Genomic DNA, 18,658 nt, shown 5'->3' with positions numbered 1-18,658 from the left:
GTACTCATCAGACAGAGAAAATAGAATTCGTATTTGAAATTTACCTCTGGTTGAATGAGACTCAGAAGAAACATATGTGAAGTCCTTATTGGCTCAATTTATTTTTAATTAAATATAATTCTTTTAAAAAATATATACATTTATTGTTGAGAGAGAGAGAGAGAGAGAGAGAGAGAGAGAACATTGATTTGTTGTTCCACTTATTTATGCACTCAATGGTTGATTTGTGTGTGCCCTGACTGAGGATTGAATCTGCAACCTTGATATGTCAGGATGATGCCCTAATTAATTGAGCTACTGGCAAAGGCTTAAATATTACTCTGTTTTTTTGTTTTTTTTTATCCTCACCCGAGGACACTTTTGCATTTATCTTCAGATGGAGCGGGAGGGAGAGAGGGAGGAAGAGAGAGAGAGAAACATCTATGTGAGAGACACACATCGGGTGGTTGCCACCCACATGACCCCAACTGGGGCCAGGGACAAACTGCAACTGAGGTACATGCCCTTAGCGGGAACCGAACCCAGGACTCTCTGGTCTGCAGGCCAACACTCTAACCGCTGAGCCAAACCGGCCAGGGCTTAAATATTACGCTTGATGTGAATCTTCATTCTACCTAAGAGTGTGGTTGGATAATTATAATAACTGGTAAATTTCTGGCTACTGGTAAATGAGTAGAAAGCAGATATAGTGATAAAACATGTAACAAATAGTCAAATCAGACTGTGGAGAGCCAGATATAAATGCTTATCTGTGCAGTTTAACATACTTTATAGTCATACACAAATAACTTTGAAGGCTTGGCTTTCATTCCATTTTATATTTAAAAAGTCTCACACATCCATGAACACTTTTACTACAAAGACTAAGTTATATGGTAAAAGCATATCTATGTGCACTTAGCTCATGATATAAAATGTGAAGATTTTGTAGAAGTAAAAAGAGTCATGCTTACTTTTTCATATTCTGTTTGTTGCTTTGCCTTATGCCTTATTTGTTGGTCCTCCATCAAACCCCCAAGGGTCCTAAAACATATTTACAAGTACCTTGGATTTATGCACTTAATTAATATTTTGGTAACTGTGAAAAAAATCAAATCAACACAATAGACGATGTTTTAGTATCTTTCAGAAAGTGAACTTTAAACCTGGCAGACAGTACTACTGGTAAGGGAGTAGCTCTTCTCAGGAGGCAGATTCCTCGTAGAACCAGAATTACTGACCCACAGATGTCGACAGTTTCCCCGGTTATTACATCCGTCCACCGCCACAGGCATGCTTCGTTTTTGTGCCTTGGGGAATTCAGCGAAGAACGTTGGTGTAAGCCTACTCCAAAGCTAAATGCAATCATTAGGTCATGATTCTTGTTTCTCTATCCCCAGCACCTTTCCGAGTTCCGTGTTGTAATAATCAGCACTGCACACACACACAACTGAATTCAGGTCAAAATGCAAGCCAACTGCTCTGGAATACCAACTCATAAGCATCACTAGACAAGAGAATACTTATGTCTTTATTCTGTACAGAGGATACAGAGATACTGAGGTTTAGCCTACGTGACACATAGTGCTTCTGAACACCAATGATGCTTACTAGGTAAAAAGACTTCAGATGAAAGAAGCCCAACCATTCAGCAATAAGAATACTTAAAGTAAACCCGGAGGTTCAGAGCTACAAATACGTTGATGTGCAGTTAATTCGAGTGGCCTGTCGTTAAGAAATAATGGTTCTTTGTGACTCAGCAACATAATTGCATGTGAGGCATTGCCTATAAATCACAGTTATTTGTTGTTTCTGTTCATTGGTATTATCAATTTTATTAAATGTTACATGATCAAGATATGTGAGCAGAAGTATTAGTTGTATTAAGAACTCCTGAACTTTGTGCTGCTTGCATACAATGGGCAGAGCAAATTCTTTGTCTGGAGGTTGCTGTGCTGTTTTATAGTTCAAATCCAAAGAAGGTATCTGCTGTAGCCATTTCCAACTCCCATGAATAACTATAACAGCCTTGAACTGTGCAGACGACAGGGTGTCATGCTAAAGTGTTGTCAGCACTGAACAAAGGTCTGAAGCACAATAATTCAGAGCAACTGACATAGTAGTAAGTAGGGTTTTGAACAACAGCAAATGAGTTGAGCAGAACTTTTTGAGATACATATTTTGCAAAAAAAAAAGAGAAAAAAAACAGTTAAACTTTGTGAACTTTGAATACAAATTCTTTCAGTTGATTTATATGAATTTGAGAGACAAAGAAATGAGCCATTAGAGAAGATTGATCAGTTGAATTGCTCTTCGCTGTTCATGCCAACGATGATGAAAATACATACTTTTTAGTTATACCAAATGATGGAAATATACACATTTTAGTTATACAGAATGGACACCATCTAATCCAAAGCAGAGGATCGGGGATGCAAAAAGGCACTGCTAAGTATCTGCTGACGATGGTTTGGTGAATGAAATGTAAAGCCAGGATTTACAAATATTACACAAGTGAACACTGCTACTGCACTCAGGCTGAAAAATCCTGTACAAATCCAATAAGTGGTTTAAGATGTGCAAATAGAGGCTTCTGCAGGGAGTCAGGCATTAGAAGCCACCTGGAGCGTGTGCTAGAGATTGTATCCATCAATACAGCAGCTGGGCTGAAATTGTAAAGAGAGCTGCTTTTTATCACATTTGTTTTAATGCATACATTTCCCCTGTCACTGGTACCCCAGGAAAACTACTAAGCACAAAAATAAATGGTGCCCATTACCTGATATTCATACTTGTGACAACAGAGGAAAGAATCACAACACACCAGTAAGCAAAAAAATTGATACACAAATTATTTTTAAGTTGCTGCAGTAAGAGAAAATCTTGACAACCAATTGGCAATATTTTAATATAAGAAATGGGAAGGGAAGCAGAGTCATTTCATATGCGATCATAAATTACCTTCTCCTGATATATTATTGAAAGTCTCTATGCTTATTTTAATGGCAGGATCACATTTTAAAATATATTTTGAACCTAAATAGCAAAAAGTTTCTCTCTCTAATATGAGACTTAATATAAAATGCTGATTAGGGGAAATATTTGTAGCCTGAGGTTGAAGCCAACCCCTTCCCGTGCTAGGGACAGAGACTACATTTCTCACAGCGGTTCTGGACCTGTCGGGTTGATGGATTAGTGTGCAGACCTTTCTAGCACTTTATATGGCTCATAGCTGAATAGCAAATGCCAGCTATTGTCTGAGAGTGCCTTCCTGATGATGGCAAAATCTACACAACATACTATTAAACTGATTTTGGAACAACATACAAACAGCTTTAGTAAATGCTAATTATTAAAAAAGTCAAAATGAATCTTTGATAAGTAAAAGGAGATGGGTGGTTGCTTCAAGTCTGGGGTGAGGAGGACTGGAAAGGTCATGAGGAAATTTTTTGGGGTAACAGAAATGTGCTCTATCTTCATTGTGACAGCTGGTATATATATATATCAAAGCTCATTGGATTGTGCAGTTAAAACAAATGTATTTCATTGTACATAAATTTTACCTCAATAAAGTTGATGTTTAAAAAAAAGCCTCGGTATTGGAAATATCATTTCAGTATGTTGTGGTTTGATAATAGATAATAGAAGTGATATTTTATATAACCAACTTAAATTTTCTCTTCGTCTTTTAGTTTGTTGAATATTTGCAAATTCGCATTTTCCTGTATAAGGGAACTTATCAATGTGTTGAGATTGTCTGGCTTTGACAAGAGTGAATTTACCTTTCAGAAAGAAACTCCCCCCACACTGAATGGGCTTAAGTGAATTAGTCAAGAAAACAGGTCCTCACTTGACACTTAAGGTTCGGTTGATGTGACTTTTTCCCTAGCACCAAGCACTATGTGGTTTATAGAGGAGGCTGATGCGGTCGTTCAAGGAAAAGCGCGTCTTTAGGTTTGATAGAAAGAATGGGGAACTGGGAGTACGAAGAGGCCACTTCCATGAAGTCAGTGTGAAACCATGAGGTACTGGGCCTTCCCAAGCCTCCGTATCTTGATCTGTAACTTAAGTTTATGCTAAAACTGCATTTGTAAAACTTCTTTGATTTTAATAGCAGACCTCTTATTTCAAACAATATCTTGTACAGAACCACAGTAGATAAAATAAGCAGAAGTGAAGTTCTCCTGGTTGAAATGAGATTGGGGGGTTGGGGGGTTGCAATTGTGCACACTGCCCACCACGTACGAACACACAGGCACCTTTGTTGGGTCCTGGTTTCCTGAGGGAGGTGTGAAAGCCGTGGTTCTCTAACTTCCATTCTAGCTTCCATATTTTAGAACTGTGTTCAGAAAAATGTCCTGAAGATCAATAGTATGCTTTGTCGTTGCTCAAGCTTTAAAATTTTTTTGCTTAACAGTAAAAGACCATACATTTATTCTACAGAAAAAGAGAGTTATAAGTAAAAAAAATTTTGCCACATTATATTTTTGTTTTAATCAGCACATTTCTGTACAGTTTTTGGATAGTTATGGTCAGCGTATGTAAAATTTTCCTATGCCCATAATATCATCACATTAGCATTTTCATACAAATTATAAAAAAACTCTCTCCAATATTCCATTGAATAAATTTATTATCTCTATGTTGTTGAACAATTGTGTGTGTGTGTGTGTGTGTGTGTGTGTGTGTATTTACACTGTGTTCAGGTTAAAGTAACACTGAAAAGGATATTGAAACATTTTATAACATGTTTTACCTACGTCATGTAGATAAAATAGTTTGCAAAATTACTTTCCAAAATTCTGTATCCATTCATTCCTACAATCAATCAATAACTTTCTCAGGATGCTAAGTGGTGGACCAGCATGCTATGTATTTTGCTCATGCCTAAATTTGGATCATCTTTATATCTTATTTTTTAAATTAATCTCTTTTAGGAAACATATGAGATTCTTCATACTCCCAAAATTTAGTTCAAATGTTTCAAAGGTGAATGAGATCTTGGGAGGCACCTTCAAGCAAAACCAAGCACCTTGGAATTTTTCCTATTCACTCATGCATTTATTGATAATCAAAAATATGCCAGGTATGTGCTGTGAATAATCAATGTTAGGTGTGGCATGGTTCATCACCATTAAAAAATGTATAGTCTAGTGGTAGAATTAAAAAAAAGTACCTATTACTAAGTACAAGGTGTCTTTATGGCTCAGTCGAGGATCTAGGGAACAGTTCTACCCAGGAGAGTTAGAGCATTCATTCTTCATATAGAAAATAAAAGTTGGTTTTTGTTTTTAATATTTAACTAAATAGACCTCAGAGAGGAGATTGAGCGTGGTAGGTACAATACTTGGTTACAGGGACTACATATATGGAAAGGTAAGACGTCACGAAAGTCCATTGTGGTTGAAGGCGGAGGCCAACTTCATGGGACTGGTTTACGTGGCTGTCCCCTCCTTGTAGTGAATTTGGAAGAAAGAGTCAAGGCTCACATTGTCTGATAGGTCTAATGAAGGTTAATCAAAACACAACTTATGGCCCTGGCCGGTTTTTCTCAGTGGTTAGAGCGTCGGCCCATGGACCAAAGAGTCCCAGGTTCAATTCCAGCCAAGGAAATGTACCTTGGTTGCAGTTTGTCCCCGGCCCCAGTTGGGGTCATGTGGGTGGCAACCAATCAATGTGTCTCTCTCACGTCGATAATCAATGTGTCTCTCTCACATCGATGTTTCTCTCACTTTCTCTCCCTCTCCCTCTCCCTCTCCCCCTCTCTCTCTCTCTCTCTTTCTCTTTCTCCCGTCCACTCTGTCTGAAGATAAATGTAAAAATATTTTAGGTGAGAATTTAAAAAACAAACAAACAAAAATACACAATTTATGGTCCATTGCTAGGATTTTCCCCTTAAAAACAGTTTCCACCTATAGATCATTTTAGTAATCTCTTTAATAAAAAATTTCTGGATTCAAAGTGTCAATCAATAAGAGTTAAACATTTATAAAGTGTTACATATTTAGAGATAACCTATTTAAAAAGCCTCAATTTGACTCTAGTGGTCTCATTGATATTTGCCTTTAAATAACATGATTGAATATTTAACTTGTATGAATTAAAGATTCTGAAGGGTTTGTAGACTTGTCCTATCAATACTGAGTTAGATGTAGACACAAGTAAAGCCCAGGGGGTGAGAAATGAGAGCTAAAAGTTGGGACTTACCTTGATATCATATAAAATGTTTAAATCAAGTTCCTTGAAATTTAAACACTCCATAATAAAAATCAATCACAATATGATTAACAGTTGAGGTTTATTTAAGCCTTCTAATACCAGTGATTTAATAAAATCAACTATGCCCACAATACACAAATCAAAGAATCTTAAACTCCTTTAAATCATGGATTTTCTAACTCCTTGACTACCTCTTCAAAGCTAGTTGTGAATTAATTTTATCGTAAACTAATTACAGCATGTGAACTTCAGCTACCATATTTCATCAAGTGGGCTGTAGAAACAAGCATTAAACATAGATCACAGCAATTCATCGTCCTGATTTAACAACAAAAGAACATGAGCACAGGTTTAGCAAAGTGAGCACTTGATCCTCCTTAAGTCACTTCCTATTATTATATAAAAGAGAGTAATTCCAATTATTTCTTTGGGGTAAACAGTAGAAAAAGCTTAAGAACTATTGCTTACTAAAAATAAAATTATCAGACTTAAAGCAGGAAAAATATTGTACCCATTACCTCTAGTGAATATTCACTTCAACGTTCTATTACTCCCAAAGAGGGAAATTGAAAAGAACTATAATCTTACATGTTTCTCTTTTGCCTGAACATTTCCCCCATGATGTTCTTATTGTGTTAAGCTAGCAGTTAATAATACAGATTCCCCAGCTAGGAAAATTCAAATTTAATCTAAAAAGAACAGGCTTTAAAATAAATATATTATCTAAATAACTACTTGGTAAGAGAAAGAATTTCTCTATGGAACAGTTTCTGAATCCTTTGGTTCAGAATTTAATTTCTTTTTAAACAAACAAGTTGCATTTCTGTAGTGGAAATTTGCCATTTGGTTTTTTAAAAGCAGTTACAGTTGAAGCCACTGATTCATAAATCATTCAGAGAAGTAAACCTAAGTTACCGGTGAATGATAGCAAGAGCTGGATTCTCAGAGGAAATAGAACGGTGGCTTATTTATCTTGGACAGCATTCTTGTAATAATTTTTACTGGGTATATATATTTTGTGGGCAATTGTGTCTTCTGTTTTTTCTGTTCTTAGGTAGAATAAAATAAAATAAAATAATAAAATAAAATAAAATAAAACCACCACCACCAACAACAAAAACCCAGAAAGAGAAAAAAAAAAAAAAAAAAAAAAAGACACTGCTCACTGGTCCTGGTGAAGTTATTAAGGATTCAAGTCCTCTCCATGTGGAGGTGCAGACATGGTTTCTATTGGTACTAAGGAAATAAATGAACGTTCCATGAGCAGGAAGGGAAGAAAAGCATGCATTCACCACAATGTTACACACACACCCACCCCCACCCCCACCCCCCCACACACACCCCCACACACACTGAGTGCACTGAATCAACAAGCTCTCAAGCAGTTAACTATGAAAAAGACCTGCCTTCCTTGCTTGAATAAGATTCTGAGGAGCAAAACCATGCCAGAACTGAGCAACTGGATGTGTACGGTGCATGCTAACAAACACAGACCCCTTTCCCTGGGTCCAGCGCCAAAGATGGGAGCTACTGGAGGAGGAGAGCAGGGATGCACAGAGCAAAGGATGCTCTAACCTATCGCTCAAGTGCAACGGATTAGAGCAAACCCACAAGGTCTGAAACTGATCAAAGATAGCTATCCCTGGGTGATATAATAAATCTGCAAGTCTGGTTTCCAGGGAAGTTAAAAGCATAGGACTATCAACAGAATAGTTCAGGAGCTTGGGATGAGACTGTGGAAAGTTAGCTTTTTGAATTACTTTGCTTTCATGGGACACTGGACTGCTTCTCACACTTGAGTGGGATAATGCCCAAGGAAAGGTAGAAATGACTGTTTACTCACTTGAAAAATAAAAGTTGGAATGGACTGAGGGACTGTACAAAAACTGTAATGTAGAAAAACATTCTGACTAAATTGTCTGAGAACTGAGGTTCAAATCTTATTTTGACACTAGGGTGGTTATTAAATCTCAGTCTGTAAAATGAGGATATTTATAGCACTGCCTTTATAAGAATATGAGACGGCTATGTCAAATAATGTGGGTGAACATTCTTTATAAAGAGGAACATGCAATGTCATTATGAAATGCACCTTTCAGTCATGACACATAAGTGCAGTTTGCTCCTGCAGACACTGACCTCAGCTCTGCCAATTAATGTGTAGTCAATGAATCAAATTACTTATAAATTCCTCAAGTTCTCCATTCTTCTTAGACATATTCTGTTTATGTCAAAATAGATACTACCTGCACATTTCTTTAAGCTTTCAGGAAAGTTTTCCAAAAACTTCAAAATTCAATAAATACCTATTACGTGAAAAATGCTACGCCAGGTGCCAGTACTGGACATTTAAAAAATGACTTTCAAATGGCCATCTTTAGTCATAACATTTAATTTATATCTCTGGGAGAAAACAATGCATACTTAAAAGTCTGCTGAGTTTATTTCATTATTTTCTGTTTCATTTTTTATTTTTATTTTGAAACAAACTAAAGCATAATTTTTTAAAAAAGAAAACAGAGACACAATTCTGTTACAATCATATTATTTTGACCAGAAATTTAAAAATAAAATGTTTTTCAAGATTACTACTGCCAAGTGTTTTGTATATGGGGACCTAATTTACATCTTATTTACTTTGTTTCTCTACTTGATTATATAGATAGAATCAATACAGAATTTACTTATTGCAAGCTGCTAAATTCCAACAAGATTTAATTCCTATATGGATTTATCTTCATCAATAGAAGACCTCTCTTCTTTAAATGTTCATCACTCAAAACAAAGAGGCTGCACGAGTATCATTATTTTTACATTTTAGAGAGACTGCTTTAATTTTTGTTTGTTTGTTTCAAGTTTTCTTATAGCTAAGAATTTTCCTATTCAGTTGAAAGAAGTATAGTTGTCACCTCAGTTTAAGATCAACTTAAATCATTCCCTCATTCCTCACCAGTATTCAGGATCTGGGGGAGAATGACAAACCTTGATCTCAGTTCTACTTGCCATATTTGAATTCTTCAAAAGATTCTACTAAGAAAGCATTGTGACACCATTGCATATTGGTTCCTATTTCAATTTCAGAAAAAATTACATTTTCTTGTCTATGTGGAAAACAGGGTAACATTATAATAATTAGAGGAAATAATCAGAGAGGCAGCCTCCCAGTGAGTACAGTGTTATTCTGGAGTTGGATGCATGGATATGAGCCCTGGTTCCAACACTCGCTAGTCAGCGAACCCTCCCGTGTCTTGGTTTCCTCATCGGTAAAATGCAGATATTCTATCTTTCTCACAGGGATATTTAAGGATAATATTAGATAATGCATGTAAACTCATAGAAAGATATATGGCTTGTAAGCACTTGGTAAATATTAGCGATTATCATTATTAATTGAGACTATTCTCAGATATTTTAATTCCATTATTGTTTCTCTCTTTGCTAACTGATTATGTCATGCATTTAGAAACAGGTTTTGAGACTGGCTGATGTGGCTCAGTGGCTGAGCATTGACCCATGAACCAAGAGGTCCCAGGTTTGATTCCTGGTCAGGGCACATGCCCCGCTTGTGGCCTGATCCTCAGTGGGGCACATGCAGGAGTAGGCCAATCGATGTTCTCTCTCATCAATGTTTCTATCACTCTCCCTCTCCCTTCCTCTTTCTCTAAAATCAATTTAAAAAACTTAAAAAATAAAAGTTATAAAAACAGGTTTTGAAACTTGGATATATTAACCTATCAAGTATATAATATGCTGCTACTTTTCTCAACCAATGTGATTAGAAAGTCCCAGCACTGCATCATGACGAAGAGCAGTATGTGTGTACATTACAAAGAAGTAAATGTCAACGCTGAGATGTGTGCCACAGATATCTCCATTAGCTGCCCTTTTATAAAGATGTAGAATGGAAAATCTGGAATGAAGGAAGCAGCCTAGCTACTGAGCTGACTAAACAAAGCTTGTGGACCTAGAGCCAAAGTCCTTTTAAATCTTCTTTTAGTCTTCACCCTCAGTACAGTGTCTTCTGTCCTTGGGCTTTGTACTGAGTAGGCTTACCCACACTTAGTGAGATTATTCTTCTAGACCATGGTTTCTCAACTATATCACTACTATCATTTTGGTCTGCATAATTCTTTGTTGTGGGAGGCTGTCCTGTACACCTGGCCTCTACCTAATAGATGCCATTAGCACTTCCCTGTGCCTCCAGGTTGTGAAAACAAACAAATGTTTTCATAAATTTCCAAATGTCCCCTGAAGGACAAAGTCACCCCTAAATGAAAACTACTGCTCTACAACACTTGGATTGGGACTTGAACACATTCCACCCTCAAGTCTTGTGCTTAAGGATACGAGTTATGTTATGTTTCATCAGAACAATAAGTCATCATTGGGTTCACTAAAATCAATAAGCCATTTTCTTTCCTGAATTATTCTCCTTTATATGGCCCTCCCCTAAATTAGGTGTCCACTTAGTAGACAGTAGAACCTCAGTTCTGGGACTTCATTCATTCTGAAAGGTTGTTTGAGAAGTTCTTTCTTCAAAAACCAAATCATGTTTTCCCATTGGAAATAATGTAAATTGAATTAATCCATTCCAAACCCTTAAACGATTCCCTGTTTTAACCTTTCTCATATATAGTTTATCATACTGTTTAATCTATAAGCAAACATTTATTTTCTTAAATATATCAAACCATCCCCTACTAGCCTTCAAAGAATCACTGTGAGCACTGGTTCCAGGAGTAGCTTTCAGATCTGCATGTGGCACCTTTGCTTTTTCACACATCACTGCCTCTGAAATGCTCTCACCGGCTAACTGCTTTTCTTTATCCAAATCAACAACAGTTTTTCTACCTCTTCAATTGCCTGTGATCATTGTTTCATGAGCTCTTTCTACCCTTAGCAACAGCAGCACTCTGTTTGGCCTCTTTATGTTTGAAAATTGTGCTAATTGTCCATTTCACACAGCAAAAAAAGAAAAAATAAAATAACAGCACAATTTCCTGAGATGTTAACAACCCAAGCTTTAGTGGTAAACTGACTCACATTCTCTCCTTTGTTTGTGGCCTGAGAAAGACTTCTTGTCATGTTGATGTATCAGCATGAAAGAGTTGTCAGGAGTAGAACTGAAGTTTTGTTAAAAAATGGAGACATTTTTTCCGTGAACAACTTGGTCGAGAACCAAATTGTTCGAGATGGAAGACGTTCAAGCACTGAGGTTTGACTGGACTTGACTTTTAAAAAAATATTGAAGCCCTGGCCAGTTTAGCTCAGCAGTTAGAGCATTGGCCTGCAGTCTGGAGAGACCTGGGTTCGGTTCCTGCTAAGGGCAGTTTGCCGTTTGTCCCTGACCCTGGTTGGGTCGTGCAGTTGGCAACCACTCAATGTGTCCCTTTCATGTCGCTGTTTCTCTCTCTCTCTCTCCCTCCCACTCTATCTGAACAAAATATGGAAAAATGTCCTCAGGTGAGGATAAAAAATAATAATAATAAAAAAATATTGAAGGCTTACCATGGTTAGTCATTTGAGTTCAGACCTTGTGAATCTTGCTCCTACAGTAGTGTTTCCTCATTTTTCTCTTTGCCTCTACTTGGTTCCAATCCATTCCCTAGAATAATGTCTCCATCCAAGTTGACTAAATGATCTCTTTAAAACCCAAATCTGACATCCCTGCTACTTAAAAAAAAAAATCTCACCCAGTTTCCTACTGCCTTCAGGATGAAGACCAAACACTTAAGTCTAACACACAAACATTCATGACCCAGTACCTGCCAATATAATGCTCTTATTCATACTGAACATGAGTCCCTAAATGTACATGAGGTAAATGTCCATGCTTTTACACATCCACTAGCAGTGCTCTTTAACTGAAAAACCACTTGAATTAATTCTGATTGCTCTTTCAATGGTCCACTCTAATGTTCTTTGCTCTGGGAAATCTTCACTCCATGGGCTACATAAGTTTTTCCTTATTCTAGTGACCCTACAGAGTTTAATATAGCACCAATCACAGTCTATTATATTTGTTCACATATCTCTCTCTGTGATGGAATATAAATTCTGTTAAGGTACAAGCCAAATCTATTTACCTTTGTAGACCTATTATTAAACAGGACCTGGTTCAAAGTTAGTATACAAAATAAAATAAAAATTATTTGAATTTATTTAAGAAGAGAAATGGAAAAATCCACCCAAATTAGTTTCCTCCTACTGGATTACCCTGCTGATTTCATTCATATCATTTACCTTATGGTAAATTACATCTTCCTTTTTTTTTTTTTTTTGTATGTGCCCCTAGCGTGAACCGAGCCCAGGACTCTCTGGTCTGCAGGCCGATGCTCCAACCGCTGAGCCAAACCAGCCAGGGCTGGTAAATTACATCTTTGTTTCACTTACCTGTTTATCCATGTATTTATTGTCTTCTCTTATCCTCCATCACCATTAGGATGTAAGTTATATGAGGGCAAGGAACATTTTTTATAATGTCTGTTGTGTACCAACACCTAGGATGGTGCTGGGAAGACAGCGAGAACGCTAAAAAAATTTGCTTAAAAGCAGAAGCTGGTAAAGGAAACCAGCAGTGACTGTTCATAGATTTAGAAAGAAAAATAGAAACTGGAAAGAAATATTTTATTGCTGTGTCATATTTTACTCTAAAAATACACATATTTTGAGAGAACAAAACGACGATAAACCGAAATCTAGATAGAAGAAATAAATATGGCGTCCAGTTTTTTTGTTACCTATAGGAAACAGACTTGGCAGCTGCTGTTACAAATGGAAAAATAATTGTCATGCAGAAGGTTTGTGTTCTTGTGATCGATGAACATTTCCTTCTGAAAATATACCTATTTATAATCACACATGAAATTTCTGTTGTCTCATGAACAACAGACCATGAGTCTTATGAATTTACTTCCAAGAGTTAACCTCCTAATTCCACTTGACAATAAGGATGAAGCTACTGTTCTACTATGACAGATAATCCTCCGCACGGGGTGGTGAGACTGTAAGAGCAACAAGGAGGAAGGCTAGAGAGGCCATCCATCTTGCTATGTAATTTATGAACTGATCCTGAATCCTTAATGTAACTGATAGTGAGTCAATGTGCTCATGCATACTTGATTGAATTTGGTTTAAAAATGCTAAGTTAAAGTGTACAGGAGTCTTGAGCAGGTGCACAGTATTCTGCTAATAAACAGAAGGCACTAAATTTGAGGCAAGGCTATTTTGCTGCATTACAGACATTTCACAGACCTAAAGAACCTACATGAAATATTACTTTAAGGAGAGCTATTCACTCAGTGTCTCTTCAAGCTCTGAAAATCAAGGAAACAATGTGCAAGTTCAAATTTGTACCATGAGGTTTTTCTTTCTTAAACATTAAAATAAAATATAATAATAATCCCCCCTCTGTTAGATCATCATTTTATTTACATAAGTGGGCCTGAAAAATGTTGTACTTGAAACCTCAAAAAATATACATATATATGGAAATTATATCATGTATTTTTTTCTGAAACATAAACACAGGTGGAGACACAGTGTCATAATGGAAAATTGCTGTTAATTTTCAGTTTATGATGTGAAGAACTGAGAACTCAGGTTGCACTGGGAATTCGCTCGTGCAAGCTGCAAAGATCTATTTTTTAGGGTGTGGCAAAATTTGAGGTAGCCTTGCCATTCAAGAACAAGGCCCAACTGGCAAAGGAGTGCTTTACTCTGGAAATACCCGCTTTCTTTGGAAAATAATTCCATTTGAGGGATGCATGTGAAGAAATCTGGCCTATTTTCTATCTTGCCCCAAACAGGTTTGAATAAGATGTCATTCAATAACTTTTTCCACACAAAATGCTTTAGTTTGAATGTCTATCCTTATGGTGTTTATTAAAGTATCACAGAAGCAATAGGAAGCCTCATCATAGAGCTAATTCACTGCTATGTATTAGGCACTAGGACTCAAATAGAGATACCATTTGTTGTTAAAGACTAAGTTCTGTGCTTCCTACAGTTCATGTCATAATTTGTTGTGTATAAAACTGAAACACACAATAATCTCGTGCATGTGTTCTATTAGATATTAATAGGTTACATTTATCTAATAGTTATTTTGAAGATTGATTATATGAAGGTGGAGAATTCTCTGTTCACAATACAGAAGTGATTTTCTTGTTTACTGATAAAAATCTCTTTGCACTTGGGTGTGTCTATGTGCCACAGCTAGACTGGAAAGCAGTAACTCAACTCCCATCTAAGCAAGATTTATAAACCAGTTTTATAATGCTCCCCCTACTTTGTGCTTCCAAGGCTAAAACAAAATTCTACTCTATTCTTTTCTTATCCCTCTAACAGCCCCTAAATGAAAAGGCAACCCAGAGCGGAATCACTAAATCAAACATTATGTCCCACACTTCCCAATAGAACACAAAGCAAATGCCATATTCTAAACTTTGGTAAATATTAGACATCTCAAATTTTATCGCCTTAAAACTACCTCATCTAAACATTGTCATATTAATATTTTCCAGTTTTATTAAGATAGTATTGAAATATGACATACGTAGGTTTAAGATATGCTGTGTGATGATTTGATAACATATATATTGTAAAATGACTATTACAATAATGTTAGTTAACATCTCTATCCCCTCCCATAACTATCATTTCATCATGTGTGATAAATTTAAGATCTACTCTCTTAACTTTCAAGTATATAATAAAGTACAATTTACCCATGAACAACATGGGCCGGAACATACCTGTCCACTTATATGTGGATTGTTTCAATAAATATATTGGAAAAAATTTGGAGATTTGCTACAATTTGGTAAAAACTCACACACACACCATAGAGCCTAGAAATATTTTTTAAAAATAAGAAAAAGGTATGCCATGAATACATAAAATATGTGTAGATACTAGTCCATTTTATCATGTTACCATAACCTATATACAAATCTTCTAACTCATTATTGGCCTGTTAAAATTTTCTGTTTCTTAATGATTCAATTCTGGTAGTTTGTATGTGTCTAGGAATTTATCCATTTCTTATTGGTTATCTAATTTCACACAGCAACAAAAGAAAAAATAAATTCTTGCCATATATTTTTCAATGTAGTCTCTTATGTTTCTTTGTATTTATGTGATGTCAGTTGTAATATCCCCCCCCTTTAATTTTGATTTTATTTATTTGTGTCTGTTTTCTTTTTTCTTGGTCAGTCTAGTTAAAGGTCTGTCAATTTTGTTTATCTTTTCCTAGAAAGCAACTTTTAGTTACATTGATATCATCTATCATTTTCCTATTGTATATTTCACTTATTTCTGCTCTGATCTTTGTTATTTCTTCCTTGTGCTGACTTTGGGCTTAGTATGTTCTTGTTTTTCTAGTTTATTAAACTGTAAAGTTAGGTTATTTGAGATTTTTTTTTCTTTTTTCTTGATGTAAGCATTTATTACTAAAAATGTCCCTCTTAGAACTACTTTGCTGCATCCCATATATTTTGGTATGTTATAATTCCAATGTCATTGTCTCAAGACATATTTTAATTTTTTCTTTGACCTACTAGTTGCTTAGAACTGTGTTGCTTAATTTTTACATATTTGTGAATTTTCAGGTTTTTTTTTTTCCTGTTATTGATTCCTCATTTTATACTACTGTGTTTGAAAAAAGATATTTGGTACAATTTGAATCTTCTCACATTTGCTAAGTCTTGTTTTGTGACCTAATATATGACTATTTTGGAGAATGTTACGTATTACAATATTAAAGTATTTTTAATTAGACTACTTACCTTTAACAGTATATTTTATATTTTCACATTATTAACTAGTATTCTTTTTTTTTTTCTGCTTGAAGAAATTCTTTTAGCATTTCTTGTAAGGTATATCTATTAATGATAAACTCCCTCAGCTTTTGATTGGGAAAGTATTTCTCTTTCATTTCTGAAAGGGAGTTTTGATGGGTATTTTTGAATTGCTGTTTTATTTTTTTCTTTCATCATTTTGAATACATCATTCTACTCTCTCCTGGGCTATAAGGTTCCAGAGAAATCCTCTTATAGTCTTATAACTAAGAATATTTTTCTCTTGTTGCTTTTAAAATTCTCTCTCTTAATTTTAGGTAGTTTTATTATAGTGTGTCTTTGAGAAAAATGCTTGGGGTTAAAATTCTGGGGTGACTTATTAGCTTCCTGAACCTGGATGTCTGAATCTCTCTCCAGATTTTACAACTTCTCAGACATTATTTAAATAAGTTTTCTAATCCTTCCTCCATCTCTTCTCCTTCTAGGACTCCAATAATGCATAGATTGTTTCTCCTAATGATATATCATCTTTCACCTTGGCTTTCTTCATTTTTTTTTCATTTTTATTCATCTAACTGGGTGATTTCAAATGATGGGTCTTCTAATTCACTGTTTTTTGTTTGTTTTTCTTCTGATTGGCTGAGATTGCTTTTGAAGCTCTCTATTGAATTCTCTAGTTGAGTCCTTGTATTCAGCTCTAGGATTTCTGTCCCGCCTCCACCCACCCCCTAGTGGTTTCTAGTTCTTTAATAGACATCTGATTTTGTTTATTTGTTGTTTTCCTAATTTCATTAGTTGTCTATTTGTGTTTTGTGGTAATTTGCTTAATTTCTCTAAGATGATTATTCTGAATTCTTTGTCAGATAGTTCATAGATCTTTATTTTGTTAGAGTCAGCCATTAGAGTTTTAGTACCTTTGTTGGTAACATTTTTTCTTGATTATTAGTGGTTGATTATTAGTGGTTGATTATATGTCTGCACATTTGAAGAAGTAGGCAGTTCTTCCAGTATTTACAGATTTACTTTGTCAGGCAAAATCTGTCACCAGGTAGCACTATAGATTCTGAGTGGGCTGTCTGGTGGAGTCCGCAGGCAGGCTTCCTGCTGAAATCCTTAGGCAGACAAGTCTGTTGCCTGAGTCAGCAGGTGGGAAGGCCTAGTACTTGGGTACACAGGAACGAGCCTGGTGCCTGGGTATTTGGGAGCAAGCTGGACTGGCTTCACTGGGGTGGCCTGGTGCTCAAGTCAGTGGAGAGAAGTCTGGGACCTAGATCTCTGTGAATGAACCTGAATCCTGGATGCACAGGAGTCAATTAGGTGCCAAGGACCATTGTGGAGGACTTCATGTGTAGATCTGCAGGGCCAGTCAGGTATTAGGATGGGCTGTGAGCTTGTTTCTGCAGGAACTGGCCTGGAGGCTGGGGTCATGGGGAAGGGACTGGTGCTGGGGAAAGCCTAAAGCCTCGAGGCACCTGAGGCAGTCGGTAACCTGGTGCCTGGGGGGTGGGGGTGGGGGATGGCCTGGAGAATGAGCTGTGCAGGTCAGTTTGACACCAGGGTAGTTCAGGTCTATGGGAGGTATCCTCAAGGCTGTGGCTGCAGGGGCTGTTCTGATGCTGGGGTGAGCCAGAACCCTGAGTCCAAGAGAGCCAGTCCAGAGTCCAAGTTCACACAGGCTGGGAGCCTGGGCTTGCTGGAGCCTAATGGGAACTACTTGGGAGTACTTTGGGGCCACACTTGAGGCCAAGAGTACTACCTGGGCAGCCTATAATGTGGGAGAAGGAGAGTAAAATGAGTGTCCAACTTCACCTTGGACTGACTGACCTCAGTGGTGGCCCACTGCAACTCCAGGCTGACTCTGTGCTGGCGGCCTGGCTTGGAAGATGATTACAGTAATAGGAATTTATCTTTCCTACCCACCACTATATCTTTTCTTATTTCTGTGCTTCACCTTGGTGCTGTAATCCTTTGTGTGGAATCCTTAGTTCTTCTCAAGGTATTTTCATGAGTGGAAGTTGTTTAAATGGATGTTTCTGGGAGGAGATGTGCACTAGAGATTCCTACACTATCAATTGCCCAGTAACACTGTGCACAGGAAGATAGTTAAAATACTTTATTCCTCCCTCCTGTAAAGTTTATGCTAAAACCCAGAGAAGCTCTTCTTAACTTGCACAGAAGCATACTGATTTGAGCAGGAAGTCTAATCATTAATATAAGTGATTGAGAACCGCATAGTTGGTGTTCTCACAGGAACAGAATGTTTAATTGTGATTAGAATCACATTAATCCAGAGGCATCAATATTTCCTGGGTTGTTTTTTTGTTTGTTTGTTTTAGTGGAATTAGCCACAGAAACCAAACATTCTTTTTGGATTATTACTACTTTAAAATGAGCTTTAAATTTTTTATCTATTGGTTAATCATGCCAAAGTAGTATTAATTTTTTCCTCCAATTTTTGAATATCTTTTCTTATCTCACTGAGTAAATGTAGAGTTACATAGGAATGGCTGATTACATAATTCCTGTTTTATCCTTAATCTGGGACATTATCTAGGAAAATCTTTGGGGTTCTAAGTGACCATCTTGGATCTTTTTTAGGGGGGGCAAGTTATTTCTTTCATTGACTTGATTTCATATGCCACTTCTTTCAACTCTTTTTT

Source organism: Molossus molossus, unplaced genomic scaffold (genome assembly GCF_014108415.1).
Source record: "Molossus molossus isolate mMolMol1 unplaced genomic scaffold, mMolMol1.p scaffold_m16_p_16, whole genome shotgun sequence".
In the NCBI taxonomy this organism is placed as follows: domain Eukaryota; kingdom Metazoa; phylum Chordata; class Mammalia; order Chiroptera; family Molossidae; genus Molossus; species Molossus molossus.
This window is presented reverse-complemented; position numbering follows the sequence as displayed.